This window comes from Nerophis ophidion, linkage group LG02 (genome assembly GCF_033978795.1).
Source record: "Nerophis ophidion isolate RoL-2023_Sa linkage group LG02, RoL_Noph_v1.0, whole genome shotgun sequence".
Classification (NCBI taxonomy): domain Eukaryota; kingdom Metazoa; phylum Chordata; class Actinopteri; order Syngnathiformes; family Syngnathidae; genus Nerophis; species Nerophis ophidion.
The window spans coordinates 57,723,036-57,740,350 of record NC_084612.1 but is presented as its reverse complement, the minus strand read 5'-3'; the positions used below and the strand labels follow the sequence as shown (position 1 = coordinate 57,740,350).

The 17,315-nt window shown below is 41.6% G+C and overlaps 1 protein-coding gene across 4 annotated transcripts in view; it reads left to right on the top strand.

Annotated features, from left to right (window-relative positions):
* Positions 1-17,315, top strand: part of LOC133542939 (receptor-type tyrosine-protein phosphatase gamma-like) — a 797,325-nt gene that overhangs the window by 717,924 nt on the left and 62,086 nt on the right. The gene's annotated exons all lie outside the window — the stretch shown is intronic.

Here is a 17,315-nt window from a genome sequence, read left to right as displayed (position 1 = left end):
CAAAGTTCATGACCATAGGTGAGGATGGGAACGTAGATGGACCGGTAAATTGAGAGCTTTGCCTTCCGGCTCAGCTCCTTCTTCACTACAATGGATCGGTACAACATCCGCATTACTGAAGACACCGCACCGATCCGCCTGTCGATCTCAAGATCCACTCTTCCCCCACTTGTGAACAAGACTCCTAGGTACTTGAACTCCTCCACTTGGGGCAGGGTCTCCTCCCCAACCCGGAGATGGCACTCCACCCTTTTACGGGAGAGAAGCATGGACTTGAACTTGGGAGTGCTGATTTTCATTCCGGTTGCTTCACTCTCGGCTGCGAATCAATCCAGTAAGAGCTGAAGATCCCGGACAGATGAAGACATCAGGGCCACTACGGATCGGTACAACGTCCACATTACTGGAGACGCCGCACCGATCTCACCATCCACTTTTCCCTCACTCGTGAACAAGACTCCTAGGTACTTGAACTCCTCCACTTGGGGCAGGGTCTTCTTTCCAACCCGGAGATGGCACTCCACCCTTTTCTGGGAGAGAACCATGGACTCGGACTTAGAGGTGCTGATTCTGTAAATGTTTATGTATTATCTAATACATAATTCATTAGGTAATTGGTTTATTCCCCCATGTTTGCACAAAAATACCTGACCAAGTATTCTTGGTCAGGTTTTTTAGGTCAGGTACTCTTAGAAGGGGTAATTAATAGAAATTGCCAGCAGAGGGCAGTGTGGCATTCGGTATTTTTAAAGTTTAAATTAAATGTTGACATTAATATTCTTAGAGTTAAAGTTAAAGTACCAATGATCGTCACACACACACTAGGTGTGGTGAAATGACCCTCTGCATGTGACCCATCCCCATGTTCACCCCCTGGGAGGTGAGGGGAGCAGTGAGCAGCAGCGGTGGCCACATGTTGATCATTTAACCCCTAATTCCAGCCCTTGATGCTGAGTGCAAAGCAGGGAAGTAATGGGTCCCATTTTTATAGTCTTTGGTATGACTCGGCCGGGTTTTGTACTCAAGACCTTCCAGTTTTATATCTAATTGTTAAATCTAAATATACAGTCGTGATCAAAAGTTTACATACACTTCAATCAATCAATCAATGTTTACTTATATAGCCCTAAATCACTAGTGTCTCAAAGGGCTGCACAAACCACTACGACATCCTCGGTAGGCCCACATAAGGGCAAGGAAAACTCACACCCAGTGGGACATCGGTGACAATGATGACCCAGTGGGACGTCGGTGACAATGATGACTATGAGAACCTTGGAGAGGAGGAAAGCAATGGATGTCGAGCGGGTCTAACATGATACTGTGAAAGTTAAATCCATAATGGATCCAACACAGTCGCGAGAGTCCAGTCCAAAGAGAATCCAACACAGCAGCGAGAGTCCCGTTCACAGCGGAGCCAGCAGGAAACCATCCCAAGCGGAGGCTGATCAGCAGCGCAGAGATGTCCCCAGCCGATACACAGGCGAGCAGTACATGGCCACCGGATCGGACCGGACTCCCTCCACAAAGGAGAGTGGGACATAGAAGAAAAAGAAAAGAAACGGCAGATCAACTGGTCTAAAAAGGGAGTCTATTTAAAGGCTAGAGTATACAAATGAGTTTTAAGGTGAGACTTAAATGCTTCTACTGAGGTGGCATCTCGAACTGTTACCGGGAGGGCATTCCAGAGTACTGGAGCCCGAAATGAAAAAGCTCTACAGCCCGCAGACTTTTTTTGGGCTTTGGGAATCACTAATAAGCCGGAATCCTTTGAACGCAGATTTCTTGCCGGGACATATGGTACAATACAATCGGCAAGATAGGATGGAGCTAGACCGTGTAGTATTTTATACGTAAGTAGTAAAACCTTAAAGTCACATCTTAAGTGCACAGGAAGCCAGTGCAGGTGAGCCAGTACAGGCGTAATGTGATCAAACTTTCTTGTTCTTGTCAAAAGTCTAGCAGCCGCATTTTGTACCAACTGTAATCTTTTAATGCTAGACATGGGGAGACCCGAAAATAATACATTACAGTAATCGAGACGAGACGTAACAAACGCATGGATAATGATCTCAGCGTCTTTAGTGGACAGAATGGAGCGAATTTTAGCGATATTGCGGAGATGAAAGAAGGCCGTTTTAGTAACGCTTTTAATGTGTGCCTCAAAGGAGAGAGTTGGGTCGAAGATAATACCCAGATTCTTTACCGTGTCGCCTTGTTTAATTGTTTCGTTGTCAAATGTTACAGTTGTATTATTAAATAGAGTTCAGTGTCTAGCAGGACCGATAATCAGCATTTCCGTTTTTTTGCCGTTGAGTTGCAAAAAGTTAGCGGACATCCATTGTTTAATTTCATTAAGACACGCCTCCAGCTGACTACAATCCGGCATGTTGGTCAGCTTTAGGGGCATGTAGAGTTGGGTGTCATCAGCATAACAGTGAAAGCTAACACCGTATTTGCGTATGATGTCACCTAGCGGCAGCATATAGATGCTGAAGAGTGCAGGGCCAAGGACCGAACCCTGGGGAACTCCACACGTTACCTTAACGTAGTCCGAGGTCACATTGTTATGGGAGACACACTGCATCCTATCAGTAAGATAAGAGTTAAACCAAGACAGGGCTAAGTCGGACATACCAATTCGTGTTTTGATACGTTCTAATAAAATATTATGATCGACAGTATCCAAAGCAGCGCTAAGATCGAGGAGCAGCAACATAGATGACGCATCAGAATCCATCGTTAGCAATAGATCATTAGTCATTTTTGCGAGGGCTGTCTCCGTGGAGTGATTTGCCCTGAAACCGGATTGAAAGGTTTCACATAGATTGTTAGACGCTAAGTGTTCATTTAACTGCTCCGCAACAATTTTTTTGAGGATTTTTGAAATAAAGGGAAGGTGAGACACCGGTCGGTAGTTTACCATGAGGTCAGGATCGAGGTTAGGTCTTTTAAGAAGAGGATGAATAACCGCTTTTTTGAATGCTAGGAGAACAGTGCCCGAGGAGAGTGATAAGTTTATAATATTTAGCACTGATTGACCTAATAATACAAAGAGCTCTTTGATCAGTTTCCCAGGAAGAGGGTCAAGTAAACATGTTGTTTGTTTTATTCCATTTACACGTTGTAACAATTCCTCTAATGTTATTTCCTCAAAACGAGAGAAACTATTTTGGAGGGCAGTATCCACCGTATATACAATCGTGTCAGTGTTAATAGAACCCCGTTGTAGCTGCGACGCATTGTCTTTAATCTCCTTTCTAATGACTTCAATTTTCTTACTAAAGAATTGCATAAAGTCATCAGCTGAGTGGGTGGAGCTACTGGAAGGAGTCCCTTGTTGGGTTAGCGATGCTACCGTACTAAACAAAAATTTAGGATCGTTTTTATTACGGTGGATGAGATTTGAGTAATATTTAGCTTTAGCTAAGGTAAGCATGCGTTTATAAGTTATTAAACCATCACTCCATGCTTGATGGTGCACCTCAAGTTTAGTCGTGCGCCATTTGCGTTCCAGCTTTCTGCATAATAATTTCTGAGCTCTAGTTTCTTCTGTAAACCACGGGGTGCGCTTTTTTGGAGCCTTTTTTAACTTTAGCGGTGCTATGTTATCAATGGTTTCGCGCAGGGCGTCGTTAAAGTTGTTAGTGAGGTTATCAATAGAGCCCACATACTTTGGGAATGGTACCATTACCGAGAGCAGTAGGTCAGCAAGAGTTGTCGTTGTGGCCGTATTAATGTTGCGGCTGCCATAGCAGTTATTATTATTATTAGTTTGACGAACATGCGTCTGAACCTCGAATATTATAAGGTAATGATCGGACAATACTTTAGTGTACGGGAGTATCGTAACTTTGGAAACGGTGATACCCCTCACAAGCACTAGGTCTATCGTATTACCGTTGCGATGCGTGGGTTCATTTATTATTTGTGTGGGACCACAGCTATCGATTATAGTCTGGAGCGCTACGCACGGTGGGTCCGATGGGGTATTCATATGGATATTAAAGTCCCCCATTATGATTATATTATCGGCGTGTGTCACTAGATCAGCAACGAACTCTGAGAATTCATTGATAAAGTCCGAATAGGGCCCTGGGGGGCGGTAGATAACAGCCAGGTCTAGAGGGAGCGGTGTGACAGACTTCATAGTAAGCACCTCAAACGATTTATATTTATTATTTATGTTAGGACTAAAGTTAAAGTTTCCGTTGTATATTAGTGCGACCACCCCACCCCTTTTAAGCGGACGGGCAATATGCGCATGTGTAAAGTTAGGAGGACATGCCTCATTTAGCGCAAAAAAGTCATTTGGTTTAAGCCAGGTTTCACTGAGACCGATGAGGTTAAGATTGTTGTCTCTGATAATATCATTAACTAACAACGTTTTGGGAGACAATGATCTTATGTTTAAAAAACCTATATTATAGGTAGTGGGCTGTTTTAGGGAATTTTTGATCAAATTATCCGTAGTAGCAATATTAATAATGTTGTGTTTATTATGCCCAGTGCATTCAGTATAACTACGACCATATCTAGGAATTGATACGACGGGAATTTTCCGATTGTTTGATTGTTGCTTTGATAAACTGCACGCATCATAGTTAGCCACCTCGGTAAAACACATGTCCAACTCTGAAACACTCAAAGCAGAAAAAACTTGTTCTAATTTAACTGACTCCTTACCCAGACCAGTAGTCTCGCATCCTTTATTTAAATCCGGCTGCAGGATGGAGGGAAGTGGTGTTCTGTGGGGATTAGCCTTCTGCTTTGTTTTAAGCCCCGCTCGGCATCCGCGTTTCCGATCACACCTCTGGCGTCTGCTCCGTAGACGGCCCCCGCTGCTACTATACTCCCCTGCTTCACAAGCTGCTGGATGTAGCCGCCGAAGTATTCCCATGCTAGTTAGCACGTAGAACAAGCACGCGTCTATCAGTCCAAAACGGCCCGATATGTCCATATCCAGAAGTGTCTGGCGGTCGTACGTGATCACGGAGTGACCACGATGCGAGCCAGCCATGAAGTCTGCAGAACTGTCCGGCATTTCCGCCAAATGTTCCATCTTTAGCAAGAGCTCTGCAGTGTCGCAGCCAGTCCGGGCGCCGCCATCTTGCTAACACTTGTAAAGAACATGATCTCATGCCTGTCTTGAGTTTCCAATAATTTCTGCAACTCTTGTTTTTTTTTTGTGATAGAGTGATTGGAGCACATACTTGTTGGTCACAAAAGGTATTCATGAAGTTTGCTTCTTTTATGAATTTATTATGGGTCGACTGAAAATGTGAGCATATCTGCTGGGTCAAAAGTATACATACAGCAATGTTAATATTTGCTAACATGTCTTTTGGCAAGTTTCACTGCAATAAGGCACTTTTGGTAGCCACCCACAAGCATCTGCTGGAATTTTTGACCACTCCTCTTGACAAAATTGGTGCAGTTCAGTTAAATTTGTTGGTTTTCTTACGTTGACTTGTTTCTTCAGCATTGTCCACACGTTTAAGTCAGGACTTTGGGAAGGCCATTCTAAAACCTTCACTCTAGCCTGATTTAGCCATTCCTTTACCACTTTTGACCTGTTTTGGGGGTCATCGTCCTGTCGGAACACCCAACTGCGCCCAAGACCCAACCTCCTGGCTGATGATTTTAGGTTGTCCTGAAGAATTTGGAGTTAATCCACCGTTTTTTCATTGTCCTATTTACTCTTTGTAAAGCACCAGTTCCATGGGCAGCAGAACAAATCCAGGACATAATACTACCACCACCATGCTTGACGGTAGCTGTGGTGTTCCTGGGATTAAAGGCCTCACCTTTTTTCCTCCAAACATATTGCTGGGTATTTTTATTGGTGCGCAAAATGAACCGTGCATGAACATCACCTTGTTCACAGAACAAAACCAACAAAGTGCATGATTTCACAACAAATTGCACACCTTACAGACATTACCATGACTTGATTACCTATTCGGGTGTTACCATTTAGTGGTCATTTATACAGAATATGTACTGTACTGTGTAAACTGTACTGTTACATATAATGTATTCTCTTCCTTTGCAATCTGCTAGTAAAAGTTCAATCAATCATTCAATGTTTATTTATATAGCCCCAAATCACAAATGTCTCAAAGGACTGCACAAATCATTACGACTACAACATCCTCGGAAGAACCCACAAAAGGGCAAGGAAAACTCACACCCAGTGGGCAGGGAGAATTCACAACCAGTGGGACGCCAGTGACAATGCTGACTATGAGAAACCTTGGAGAGGACCTCAGATGTGGGCAACCCCCACCCCCACCCCCCCCCCCCCTCAATCAATCAATCAAAAAACCTTGCAAAATCAGATGGAAAATTAAAGGGAACATTGTTTGGGGGTATCCATAATACACGATAATTCGAATGTGTCTATACTTCCGTGGCGGAGGCTCCGCCGAACCCCTGAGGCCGACTCACCGAACTCCTAGGGTTCGATCGAACCCAGGTTAAAAACCACTGCTGTAGATATTACATTTACATCCAAATCATGCATCAAATCATTCAACAATCTTGCGAAACGTTAAATAAAAACTTATGCTATTAATATCGGTGTTACTCATTCTGTATTTACTACATATTGGATCATAACCAGTGTGCGGTATTCCGGCCCTTATGGCCTGAATACATTAGTGGCCCTGCTCCCTCACACCAGCAAGTTTGTTTGGGGGTTGACCGCTCGGTCACACAAGCAGCCCTTTACGCCCTGTTAGGAAAGACCCCCTCCCTCCCTCGCCTTTACCCCTCCCTCCACCACCCTCAGTAAAGCCAGTGTTGAGTGAATGTCAGCAGCATGCAGCAGCCCGTCTGCTCGCTCCTGCCATGAACGCTCTCTGCTCTCTGTTCTGCATCAAACACAGGTAGGAGTGCTTCCGCGGATGTTGACTTCAACTGTTGTTTGTCTGTGGGTGGTGTTGTAAGCTGCACACGTGCACATGCCGACACAGTTGGGATAACCCTAGCCTTACGTCGTGGCGTGTAGACTTTCAATGGGACGGATGGAGACTTGTAAAATGCATTTTTTAAATACCAACGTATCAAAATGCAATAGAAAAAAACTGCACTGTATCTACAGCGGGGCAAAAAAGTATTTAGTCAGCCACCGATTGTGCAAGTTCTCCCACGTAAAACGATGACAGAGGTCTGTCATTTTTATCATAGGTACACTTCAACTGTGAGAGACAGAATGTGAAAAAAAAAATCCAGGAATTCACATTGTAGGAATTTTAAATAATTTATTTGTAAACTATGGTGGAAAATAAGTATTTGGTGAACCATTCAAAGCTCTCACTGATGGAAGGAGGTTTTCACTGAAAATCTCACGATACATGGCCCCATTCATTCTTTCCTTAACACAGATCAATCGTCCTGTCCCCTTAGCAGAAAAACAGCCCCAAAGCATGATGTTTCCACCCCCATGCTTCACAGTAGGTCTGGTGTTCTTGGGATGCAACTTAGTATTCTTCTTCCTCCAAACACGAGTTTATACCAAAATGGATACATGGATGATACAGCAGAGGATTGGGAGAATGTCATGTGGTCAGATGAAACCAAAATAGAACCTTTTGGTATAAACTCAACTCGTCGTGTTTGGAGGAAGAAGAATACTGAGTGGCTGACTAAATACTTTTTTGCCCCACTGTATAAATGCTATGCAAATATGTAAAAAGCTTGTTGTAAAATATGAGTTGTAATTTCACCAGAAAAAGGTAACAATTTCACACAAAAAACATAGAATTTTGGTAGTGTTTCAGTAAAAGTTGTCATTTTACTCGACGCAAGTAAAAATTTGACAAGAAAACTGAACATTTGTGCAATTTTGTGATAAAAGTTGGAATTTTGCTCAATAACAGTCGCAATTTTACAATAATTTTACTCGACAAAAGTCACAATTTCATAAGACAAGTTGAGTTTATACCAAAAAGTTCTATTTTGGTTTCATCTAACCACATGACATTCTCCCAATCCTCTGTTGTATCATTCATGTATCCATTTTGGTATAAACTCAACTCGTCGTGTTTGGAGGAAGAAGAATACTGAGTTGCATCCCAAGATCACCACACCTACTGTGAAGCATGGGGGTGGAAACATCATGCTTTGGGGCTGTTTTTCTGCTAAGGGGACAGGACGATTGATCCGTGTTCAGGAAAGAATGAATGGGGCCATGTATCGTGAGTTTTTGAGGCAAAACCTCCTTCAATCAGTGAGGTCTTTGAATGGTTGACCAAATACTTATTTTCCACCATAATTTACAAATAAATTATTTAAAATTCCTACAATGTGAATTCCTGGATTTTTATTTTCACATTCTGTCCCTCACAGTTGAAGTGTACCTATGGTGAAAATTACAGACCTTTGTCATCATTTTAAGTGGGAGAACTTGCACAATCGGTGGCTGACTAAATACTTTTTTGCCCCACTGTATTCGTGTAATCTGCTTGTATTCCCTCGGTTGACTTCCCAGTCCACGGTACAAACTTCATTAAATTAATCTCAAGTTGATTCATGCGGATACGTTTGTTACTGGATACTTTCCGATACACTTTTCCCTGGAACACTCTGTATTAGGGTTGTACGGTATACCGGTAACAGTATACTACGGTGATACTAATGAAACATATTCGGTACTATACCACCTCTAAAAAGTACCGGTCCCCACTCCGCCTACCTTTTTGTTGGTTTTACAAACAGAGGAGCATGTTCGGCAGCACCCACACACACATAGTACTTACAAGCAGACACAGTGTGTAGACAGAAAAAGCAGAACAGACACATTTTGGCTTAAAAAGTAAAGTTAAAGGCGAAGTTATAACACTAAAACACCCTCAGGAAAAGGTGCTTTAAGACATGGCTAACTAGCTAGTGGTTAACGCCCATCCGCAGTCTGCAGTGTTTTAGCTACTCTACTTCTAAATCACTAATCCTCGCCTCCATGGCAGCAAATAAATGTTTCTTACAAGTACCATTATCACTGTAGGACGAGGAATATCTTAACATGTTTCATTACACACCGTAGCTCACTGGCGTCACAATGTACAGTAAACAAATGCCGTGGTTGGATCTACACCTAACACCCACTGTAATGATACCAAGTGCACATGCGTATCTAATCAATACTACTATTTTTAGCAGCACAAAATCTTTTTTACTTTTTTTTAAATTCATATTATGTTTATAAACTCAGGAAATATGTCCCTGGACACATGAGGACTTTGAATATGACCAATGTGTGATCCTGTAACTACTTGGTATTGGATTGATACCTAAATGTGTGGCATCATCCAAAACTAATGTAAAGTATCAAACAACAGAGGAATAAGTGAGTTTTATATTTTAACAGAAGTGTAGATAGAACATGTTGATACAGAAAATAAGCAGATATTAACAGTAAATGAACAAGTAGATCAATAGTCAGTTTTTACAGCTTGTCCTTTATAATTTTGACAAAATAATAGGTAGATAAATGACACAATATGTTACTGCATACTTCAGCATACTAATTAGGAGTCATTCTTTGTTTACCTACTACTAAAAGACAAGTTGTCTAGTATGTTCACTATTTTATTTAAGGACAAACTTGCAATAATAAACATATGTTTAATGTACCCTAAGATTTTTTTGTTAAAATAAAGCCAATAATGACATTTTTTTGTGGTCCCCTTTATTTAGAAAAGTACCAAAAATTACCGAAAAGTATCAAAATACATTTTGATATCAATACCAAAATACCACTAAAAATAAAATAATAATAAAATAATTAAACAATAAAAATAAATACATCCACTAAATCTACCGCTTGTTCCTTAATCATTAAAAAAAAAAAAAAAAAAAACACTACTTTGTATGCAACTGAAATGTTTTAATACTTTAATTACAAACCCTGTTTCTATATGAGTTGGGAAATTGTGTTAGATGTAAATATAAACGAAATACAATGATTTGCAAATCCTTTTCAACCCATATTCAATTGAATGTACTACAAAGACAAGATACTTGATGTTCAAACTCATAAACTTTATTTTTAATTTTTTTGCAAATAATAATTAACTTAGAATTTCATGGCTGCAACACGTGCCAAAGTAGTTGGGAAAGGGCATGTTCACCACTGTGTTACATCACCTTTCCTTTTAACAACACTCAATAAACCTTTGGAAACTGAGGAGACACATTTTCGAAGCTTTTCAGGTGGAATTCTTTCTCATTCTTGTTTTATGTACAGCTTAAGTTGTTCAACAGCCCGGGGTCTCCGTTGTGGAATTTTAGGCTTCATACTGCGCCACACATTTTCTATTGGTAGACAGGTCTGGACTACAGCCAAGTCAGTCTAGTACCCACACTTACTATGAAGCCACGCTGTTGTAACACGTGACTTGGTATTGTCTTGCTGAAATAAGCAGGGGCGTCCATGATAACGTTGCTTGGATGACAACATATGTTGCTCCAAAACCTGTATGGATCTTTCAGCATAAATGGTGCCTTCACAGATGTGTAAGTTACCCATGCCTTGGGCACTAATACACCCCCATACCATCACAGATGCTGGCTTTTGAACTTTGCACCCAGGACAATCCGGATGGTTATTTTCCTCTTTGTTCCGGAGGACACCACGTCCACAGTTTCCAAATATAATCTGAAATGTGGACTTGTCAGACCACCAAAAACTTTCCCACTTTGCAGCAGTCCATCTTAGATGAGCTCGGGCCCAGCGAAGCCAGCGGCGTTCCTTGGTGTTGTTGATAAATGGATTTTGCTTTAATTAGTAGAGTTTTAACGTGCACTTACAGATGTAGCGACAAACTGTAGTTACTGGCAGTGGTTTTCTGAAGTGTCGCTTTTTGATGCAGTACCACATGAGGGATCAACGGTCTGTTATATCATCGCTTACGTGCAGTGATACCTTTTGATGATTTTACGGACCGTAGATGGTAAAATCCCTAAATTCCTTGCAATTGCTCGTTGAGAAATGTTGTTCTTAAACTGTTCGACAATTTGCTTACAAAGTGGTGACCCTCGCCCCATCTTTGTTTGTGAATTACTTAGCATTTCATGGAAGCTGCTTTTATACCCAATCATGGCACCCACTTGTTCCCAATTAGCCTGCACACCTGTGGGATGTTCTAAATAAGTGTTTGATGAGAATTTCTCAACTTTATCAGTTTTTATTGCCACCTTTCCCAACTTCTTTGTCGTGTGTTGCTGGCATCAAATTCTAAAGTTAATGAATATTTGCAAGAAAAAATAAAAAATGTTTATCAGTTTGAACATCAAATATGTTGTCTTTGTAGCATACATAACTAAATATGGGTTTAAAATGATTTGCAAATCATTGTATTCCGTTTATATTTACATATAGCACAATTTCCCAACTCATATGGAAACGGGGTTTGTAGTAAAAAAATGTGCTGTTTTAGATTGTTCAATTATGGACACTTATTACTTATGTCTAGATTTTAACATGTATCCACATCGTGTCATGTGCACATCTGGGATGAAGTGAATAGTACTTATTTGATGTTTGCTCCTATGATATCATCAGCAGCAGTCATCGATCGTGACATCATTGTAAGTTACATCTATTATTCCCGCTGCCTGAGCTCGCATCGATCGCTAAAACTTCGCTGCTGGGGCTTCATCAGTCCAAACTGATTCCTACAAGGTGGACGAATACTTTATATTTGTGGTTATTGTGACGATATGTGTTTGAAATTATAGAAGCCTTTATCCTGCCCTTAAAATGAAAGAGTTGGCCATTTCTGTGAAGTGAATTATATTTATATAGCACTTTTTCTCTAGTGACTCAACGTGCTTTACATAGTGAAACCCAATATCTAATTTTTACATCTAAACTAGTGGGGGTGGCACTGGGAGCAGGTGGGTAAAGTGTCTTGCCCACGGACACAACGGCAGTGACTAGGATGGCTGAAGCGGGGATCGAACCTGCAACCCTCAAGTTGCTGGCACGGCCGCTCTACCAACCGAGCTATACCGCCCCTTTCTGTGGTATTATGGAGATTCTAAAGTGCTGTTATTGATCCGATGTTGATGTGCTAAAACCTCTTTCTTGTTTAGAAGCTACAATTTCAACTGTTCTTTGTTCATGCACATAATAAAAATTGATTTTATGTTTGGATGTACTTTTAATTAATGTATTCTTCTGTAAAAGTGATTCAATATACTACTATGATATTGACACATTTCTTCTCTGAATACATTTTCAGATTACCCATAAGAGATTTACATATATGATAATAAAGTACATACTGTTTAATGTGTTGAAGTAACCTTTAAAAAGCTGAAATCAAAAAACATATAGTTGACAAAGTGACACAAAGTAATATTTTTGATTAATTTCAATCAATCAATCAATCAATGTTTACTTATATAGCCCTAAATCACTAGTGTCTCAAAGGGCTGCACAAACCACCACGACATCCTCGGTAGGCCCACATAAGGGCAAGGAAAACTCACACCCAGTGGGACGTCGGTGACAATGATGACTATGAGAACCTTGGAGAGGAGGAAAGCAATGGATGTCGAGCGGATCTAACATGATACTGTGAAAGTTCAATCCACAATGGATACAACACAGTCGCGAGAGTCCAGTCCAAAGAGGATCCAAGACACAGCAGCGAGAGTCCCGTTCACAGCGGAGCCAGCAGGAAACCATCCCAAGCGTAGGCGGACCAGCAGCGCAGAGATGTCCCCAGCCGATACACAGGCAAGCAGTACATGGCCACCGGATCGGACCGGACCCCCTCCACACGGGAGAGTGGGACATAGAAGAAAAAGAAAAGAAACGGCAGATCAACTGGTCTAAAAAGGGAGTCTATTTAAAGGCTAGAGTATACAAATGAGTTTTAAGGTGAGACTTAAATGCTTCTACTGAGGTGGCATCGCGAACTGTTACCGGGAGGGTATTCCAGAGTACTGGAGCCCGAACGGAAAATGCTCTATAGCCCGCAGACTTTTTTTGGGCTTTGGGAATCACTAATAAGCCGGAATCCTTTGAACGCAGATTTCTTGCCGGGACATATGGTACAATACAATCGGCAAGATAAGATGGAGCTAGACCGTGTAGTATTTTATACGTAAGTAGTAAAACCTTAAAGTCACATCTTAAGTGCACAGGAAGCCAGTGCAGGTGAGCCAGTACGGGCGTAATGTGATCAAACTTTCTTGTTCTTGTCAAAAGTCTAGCAGCCGCATTTTGTACCAACTGTAATCTTTTAATGCTAGACATGGGGAGACCCGAAAATAATACGTTACAGTAGTCAAGGCGAGACGTAACAAACGCATGGATAATGATCTCAGCGTCTTTAGTGGACAGAATGGAGCGAATTTTAGCGATGTTACGGAGATGAAAGAAGGCCGTTTTAGTAACGCTTTTAATGTGTGCCTCAAAGGAGAGAGTTGGGTCGAAGATAATACCCAGATTCTTTACCGTGTCGCCTTGTTTAATTGTTTGGTTGTCAAATGTTAGAGTTGTATTATTAAATAGAGTTCGGTGTCTAGCAGGACCGATAATCAGCATTTCCGCTTTTTTGGCGTTGAGTTGCAAAAAGTTAGCGGACATCCATTGTTTAATTTCATTAAGACACGCCTCCAGCTGACTACAATCCGGCGTGTTGGTCAGCTTTAGGGGCATGTAGAGTTGGGTGTCATCAGCATAACAGTGAAAGCTAACACCGTATTTGCGTATGATGTCACCTAGCGGCAGCATGTAGATGCTGAAGAGTGCAGGGCCAAGGACCGAACCCTGGGGAACTCCACACGTTACCTTAACGTAGTCCGAGGTCACATTGTTATGGGAGACACACTGCATCCTATCAGTAAGATAAGAGTTAAACCAAGACAGGGCTAAGTCTGACATACCAATTCGTGTTTTGATACGTTCTAATAAAATATTATGATCGACGGTATCGAAAGCAGCGCTAAGATCGAGGAGCAGCAACATAGATGACGCATCAGAATCCATCCTTAGCAATAGATCATTAGTCATTTTTGCGAGGGCTGTCTCCGTGGAGTGATTTGCCCTGAAACCGGATTGAAAGGTTTCACATAGATTGTTAGACGCTAAGTGTTCATTTAACTGCTCCGCAACAATTTTTTCAAGGATTTTTGAAATAAAGGGAAGGTGAGACACCGGTCGGTAATTTACCATGAGGTCAGGATCGAGGTTAGGTCTTTTAAGAAGAGGATGAATAACCGCTTTTTTGAATGCTAGGGGAACAGTGCCCGAGGAGAGTGATAAGTTTATAATATTTAGCACTGATGGACCTAATAATACAAAGAGTTCCTTGATCAGTTTCCCAGGAAGAGGGTCAAGTAAACATGTTGTCTGTTTTATTCCATTTACACGTTGTAACAATTCCTCTAATGTTATTTCCTCAAAACGAGAGAAACTATTTTGGAGGGCAGTATCCGCCGTATATACAATCGTGTCAGTGTTAATAGAACTCCGTTGTAGCTGGGACGCATTGTCTTTAATCTCCTTTCTAATGACTTCAATTTTCTTACTAAAGAATTGCATAAAGTCATCAGCTGAGTGGGTTAAGCTACTGGAAGGAGTCCCTTGTTGGGTTAGCGATGCTACCGTACTAAACAAAAATTTAGGATCGTTTTTATTACGGTGGATGAGATTTGAGTAATATTTAGCTTTAGCTAAGGTAAGCATGCGTTTATAAGTTATTAAACCATCACTCCATGCTTGATGGTGCACCTCAAGTTTAGTCGTGCGCCATTTGCGTTCCAGCTTTCTGCATAATAATTTCTGAACTCTAGTTTCTTCTGTAAACCACGGGGTGCGCTTTTTTGGAGCCTTTTTTAACTTTAGCGGTGCTATGTTATCAATGGTTTCGCGCAGGGCGTCGTTAAAGTTGTTAGTGAGGTTATCAATAGAGCCCACATACTTTGGGAATGGTGCCATTACCGAGGGCAGTAGGTCAGCAAGAGTTGTCGTTGTGGCTGTATTAATGTTGCTGCTGCTATAGCAGTTATTATTATTATTAGTTTGACGAACATGCGTCTGAACCTCGAATTTTATAAGGTAATGATCGGACAATACTTTAGTATACGGGAGTATCGTAACTTTGGAAACGGTGATGCCCCTGACAAGCACTAGGTCTATCGTATTACCGTTGCGATGCGTGGGTTCATTTATTATTTGTGTGAGACCACAGCTATCAATTACAGTCTGGAGCGCTACGCACGGTGGGTCCGATGGGGTATTCATATGAATATTAAAGTCCCCCATTATGATTATATTATCGGCGTGTGTCACTAGATCAGCAACGAACTCTGAGAATTCATTAATAAAGTCCGAATAGGGCCCTGGGGGGCGGTAGATAACAGCCAGGTGTAGAGGCAGCGGTGTGACAGACCTCATAGTAAGCACCTCAAACGATTTATATTTATTATTTATGTTAGGACTAAGGTTAAAGTTTTCGTTGTATATTAGTGCGACCCCCCCACCCCTTTTGAGCGGACGGGCAATATGCGCATGTGTAAAGTTAGGAGGACATGCCTCATTTAGCGCAAAAAAGTCGTTTGGTTTAAGCCAGGTTTCGCTGAGACCGATGACGTTAAGATTGTTGTCTCTAATAATATCATTAACTAACAACGTTTTGGGAGACAATGATCTTATGTTTAAAAAACCTATATTATAGGTAGTGGGCTGTTTTAGGGAGTTTTTGATCAAATTATCCGTAGTAGCAATATTAATAATGTTGTGTTTATTATGGCCAGTGCATTTAGTATAGTTACGACCATATCTAGGAATTGATACGACAGGAATTTTCCGATTGTTTGATTGTTGCTTTGATAAACTGCACGCATCATGGTTAGCCACCTCAGTAACGGGGATTTTCCGATTGTTTGTTTGTTGCTTTGATAAACTGCACACATCATAGTTAGCCACCTCAGTAAAACACATGTCCAACTCTGAAACACTCAAAGCAGAAAAAACTTGTTCTAATTTAACTGACTCCTTACCCAGACCAGTAGTCTCGCATTTTCCATTTAAATCCGTCTTCGGGATGGAGGAAAGTGGTGTTCTGTGGGGATTAGCCTTCTGCTTTGTTTTTAGCCCCGCTCGGCATCCGCGTTTCCGATCACACCGCTGGCGTCTGCTCCTTAGACGGCCCCCGCTGCTACTAGACTCCCCTGCTTCACAGGCCGCTGGATGTAGCCGCCGATGTATTCCCATGCTAGTTAGCAAGTCTAGCACGCAAGTGTCTATCAGTCCAAAACGGCCCGATATGTCCACATCCAGAAGTGTCTGGCGGTCGTACGTGATCACGGAGTGACCACGATGTGAGCCAGCCATACAGTCTGTGGAATTGTCCGGTATTTCTGCCAAATGTTCCATCTTTAGCAGGAGCTCCTCGAGAGCGCAGCCCGTCCGGGCGCCGCCATCTTGGAATATATCCAAATACATCCAAACATTTAATTCATATTTACTATGTGCTTGAAATAATAAATAATAATAAATAATACTGTATGTAGATCTTCAACAAGAAAAATGTTAAAGCACATCAAAATCAAAACAAAAACAGTCCTTTAAAATCTAATTGATATCATAAAAATGGCCAACTTGATTCATTTTTTGAACACGAAGGTTTAAATCGTTTCAAACGCAAATCCTTACAATAACTACTCAAATAAGTGTTTGTCTTACATGTAATCAGTTGTGAACAGACAAAGTCCCAAATTAGAAACCCAAAACCTGGGAAGTTGGCACGTTGTGTAAATGGTAAATGAAAACAGAATACAATTATGGAGGGGGGCGTGGCCTGCGGACCTGCAGCGAATTGGGATGTGCCAGGACCGGTTTTGGTTACACCACTGTTTTATTTTGCAAAAAAGTGTTACTGTTGTGCCTTTCAGCAAGTGTTTGTTCGTGGCTGTCTCTCTCTTGCTCTCGCTCCAGCTCCACACCTCTCTCCCCTCCGGCTGCTGCCTTTTAACAGAGCGACAGGTGATTAGATAACCAGGCCCAGGTGGGCCGTCTACGCACCTGTAGCTGATCCGCCGTTTCGCTGCAGGTCCACAGGTCACGCCCCCCCCCTCCATAACAGTAATTTGCAAATCCTTTTCAACCTCTATTCAATTGAATAGACTGCAAAGACAAGTTAACAGCGAAACCAGTTTCTTTGTTTTTTGCAAACAATCATTCACTTAGAATTTAATAGCAGCAACACATTGCAAAAAAGTTGTCACAAGGGCATTTTTACCACTGTGTTACATGGCCTTTCCTTTTAACAACACTGAGTAAACGTTTGGGAATT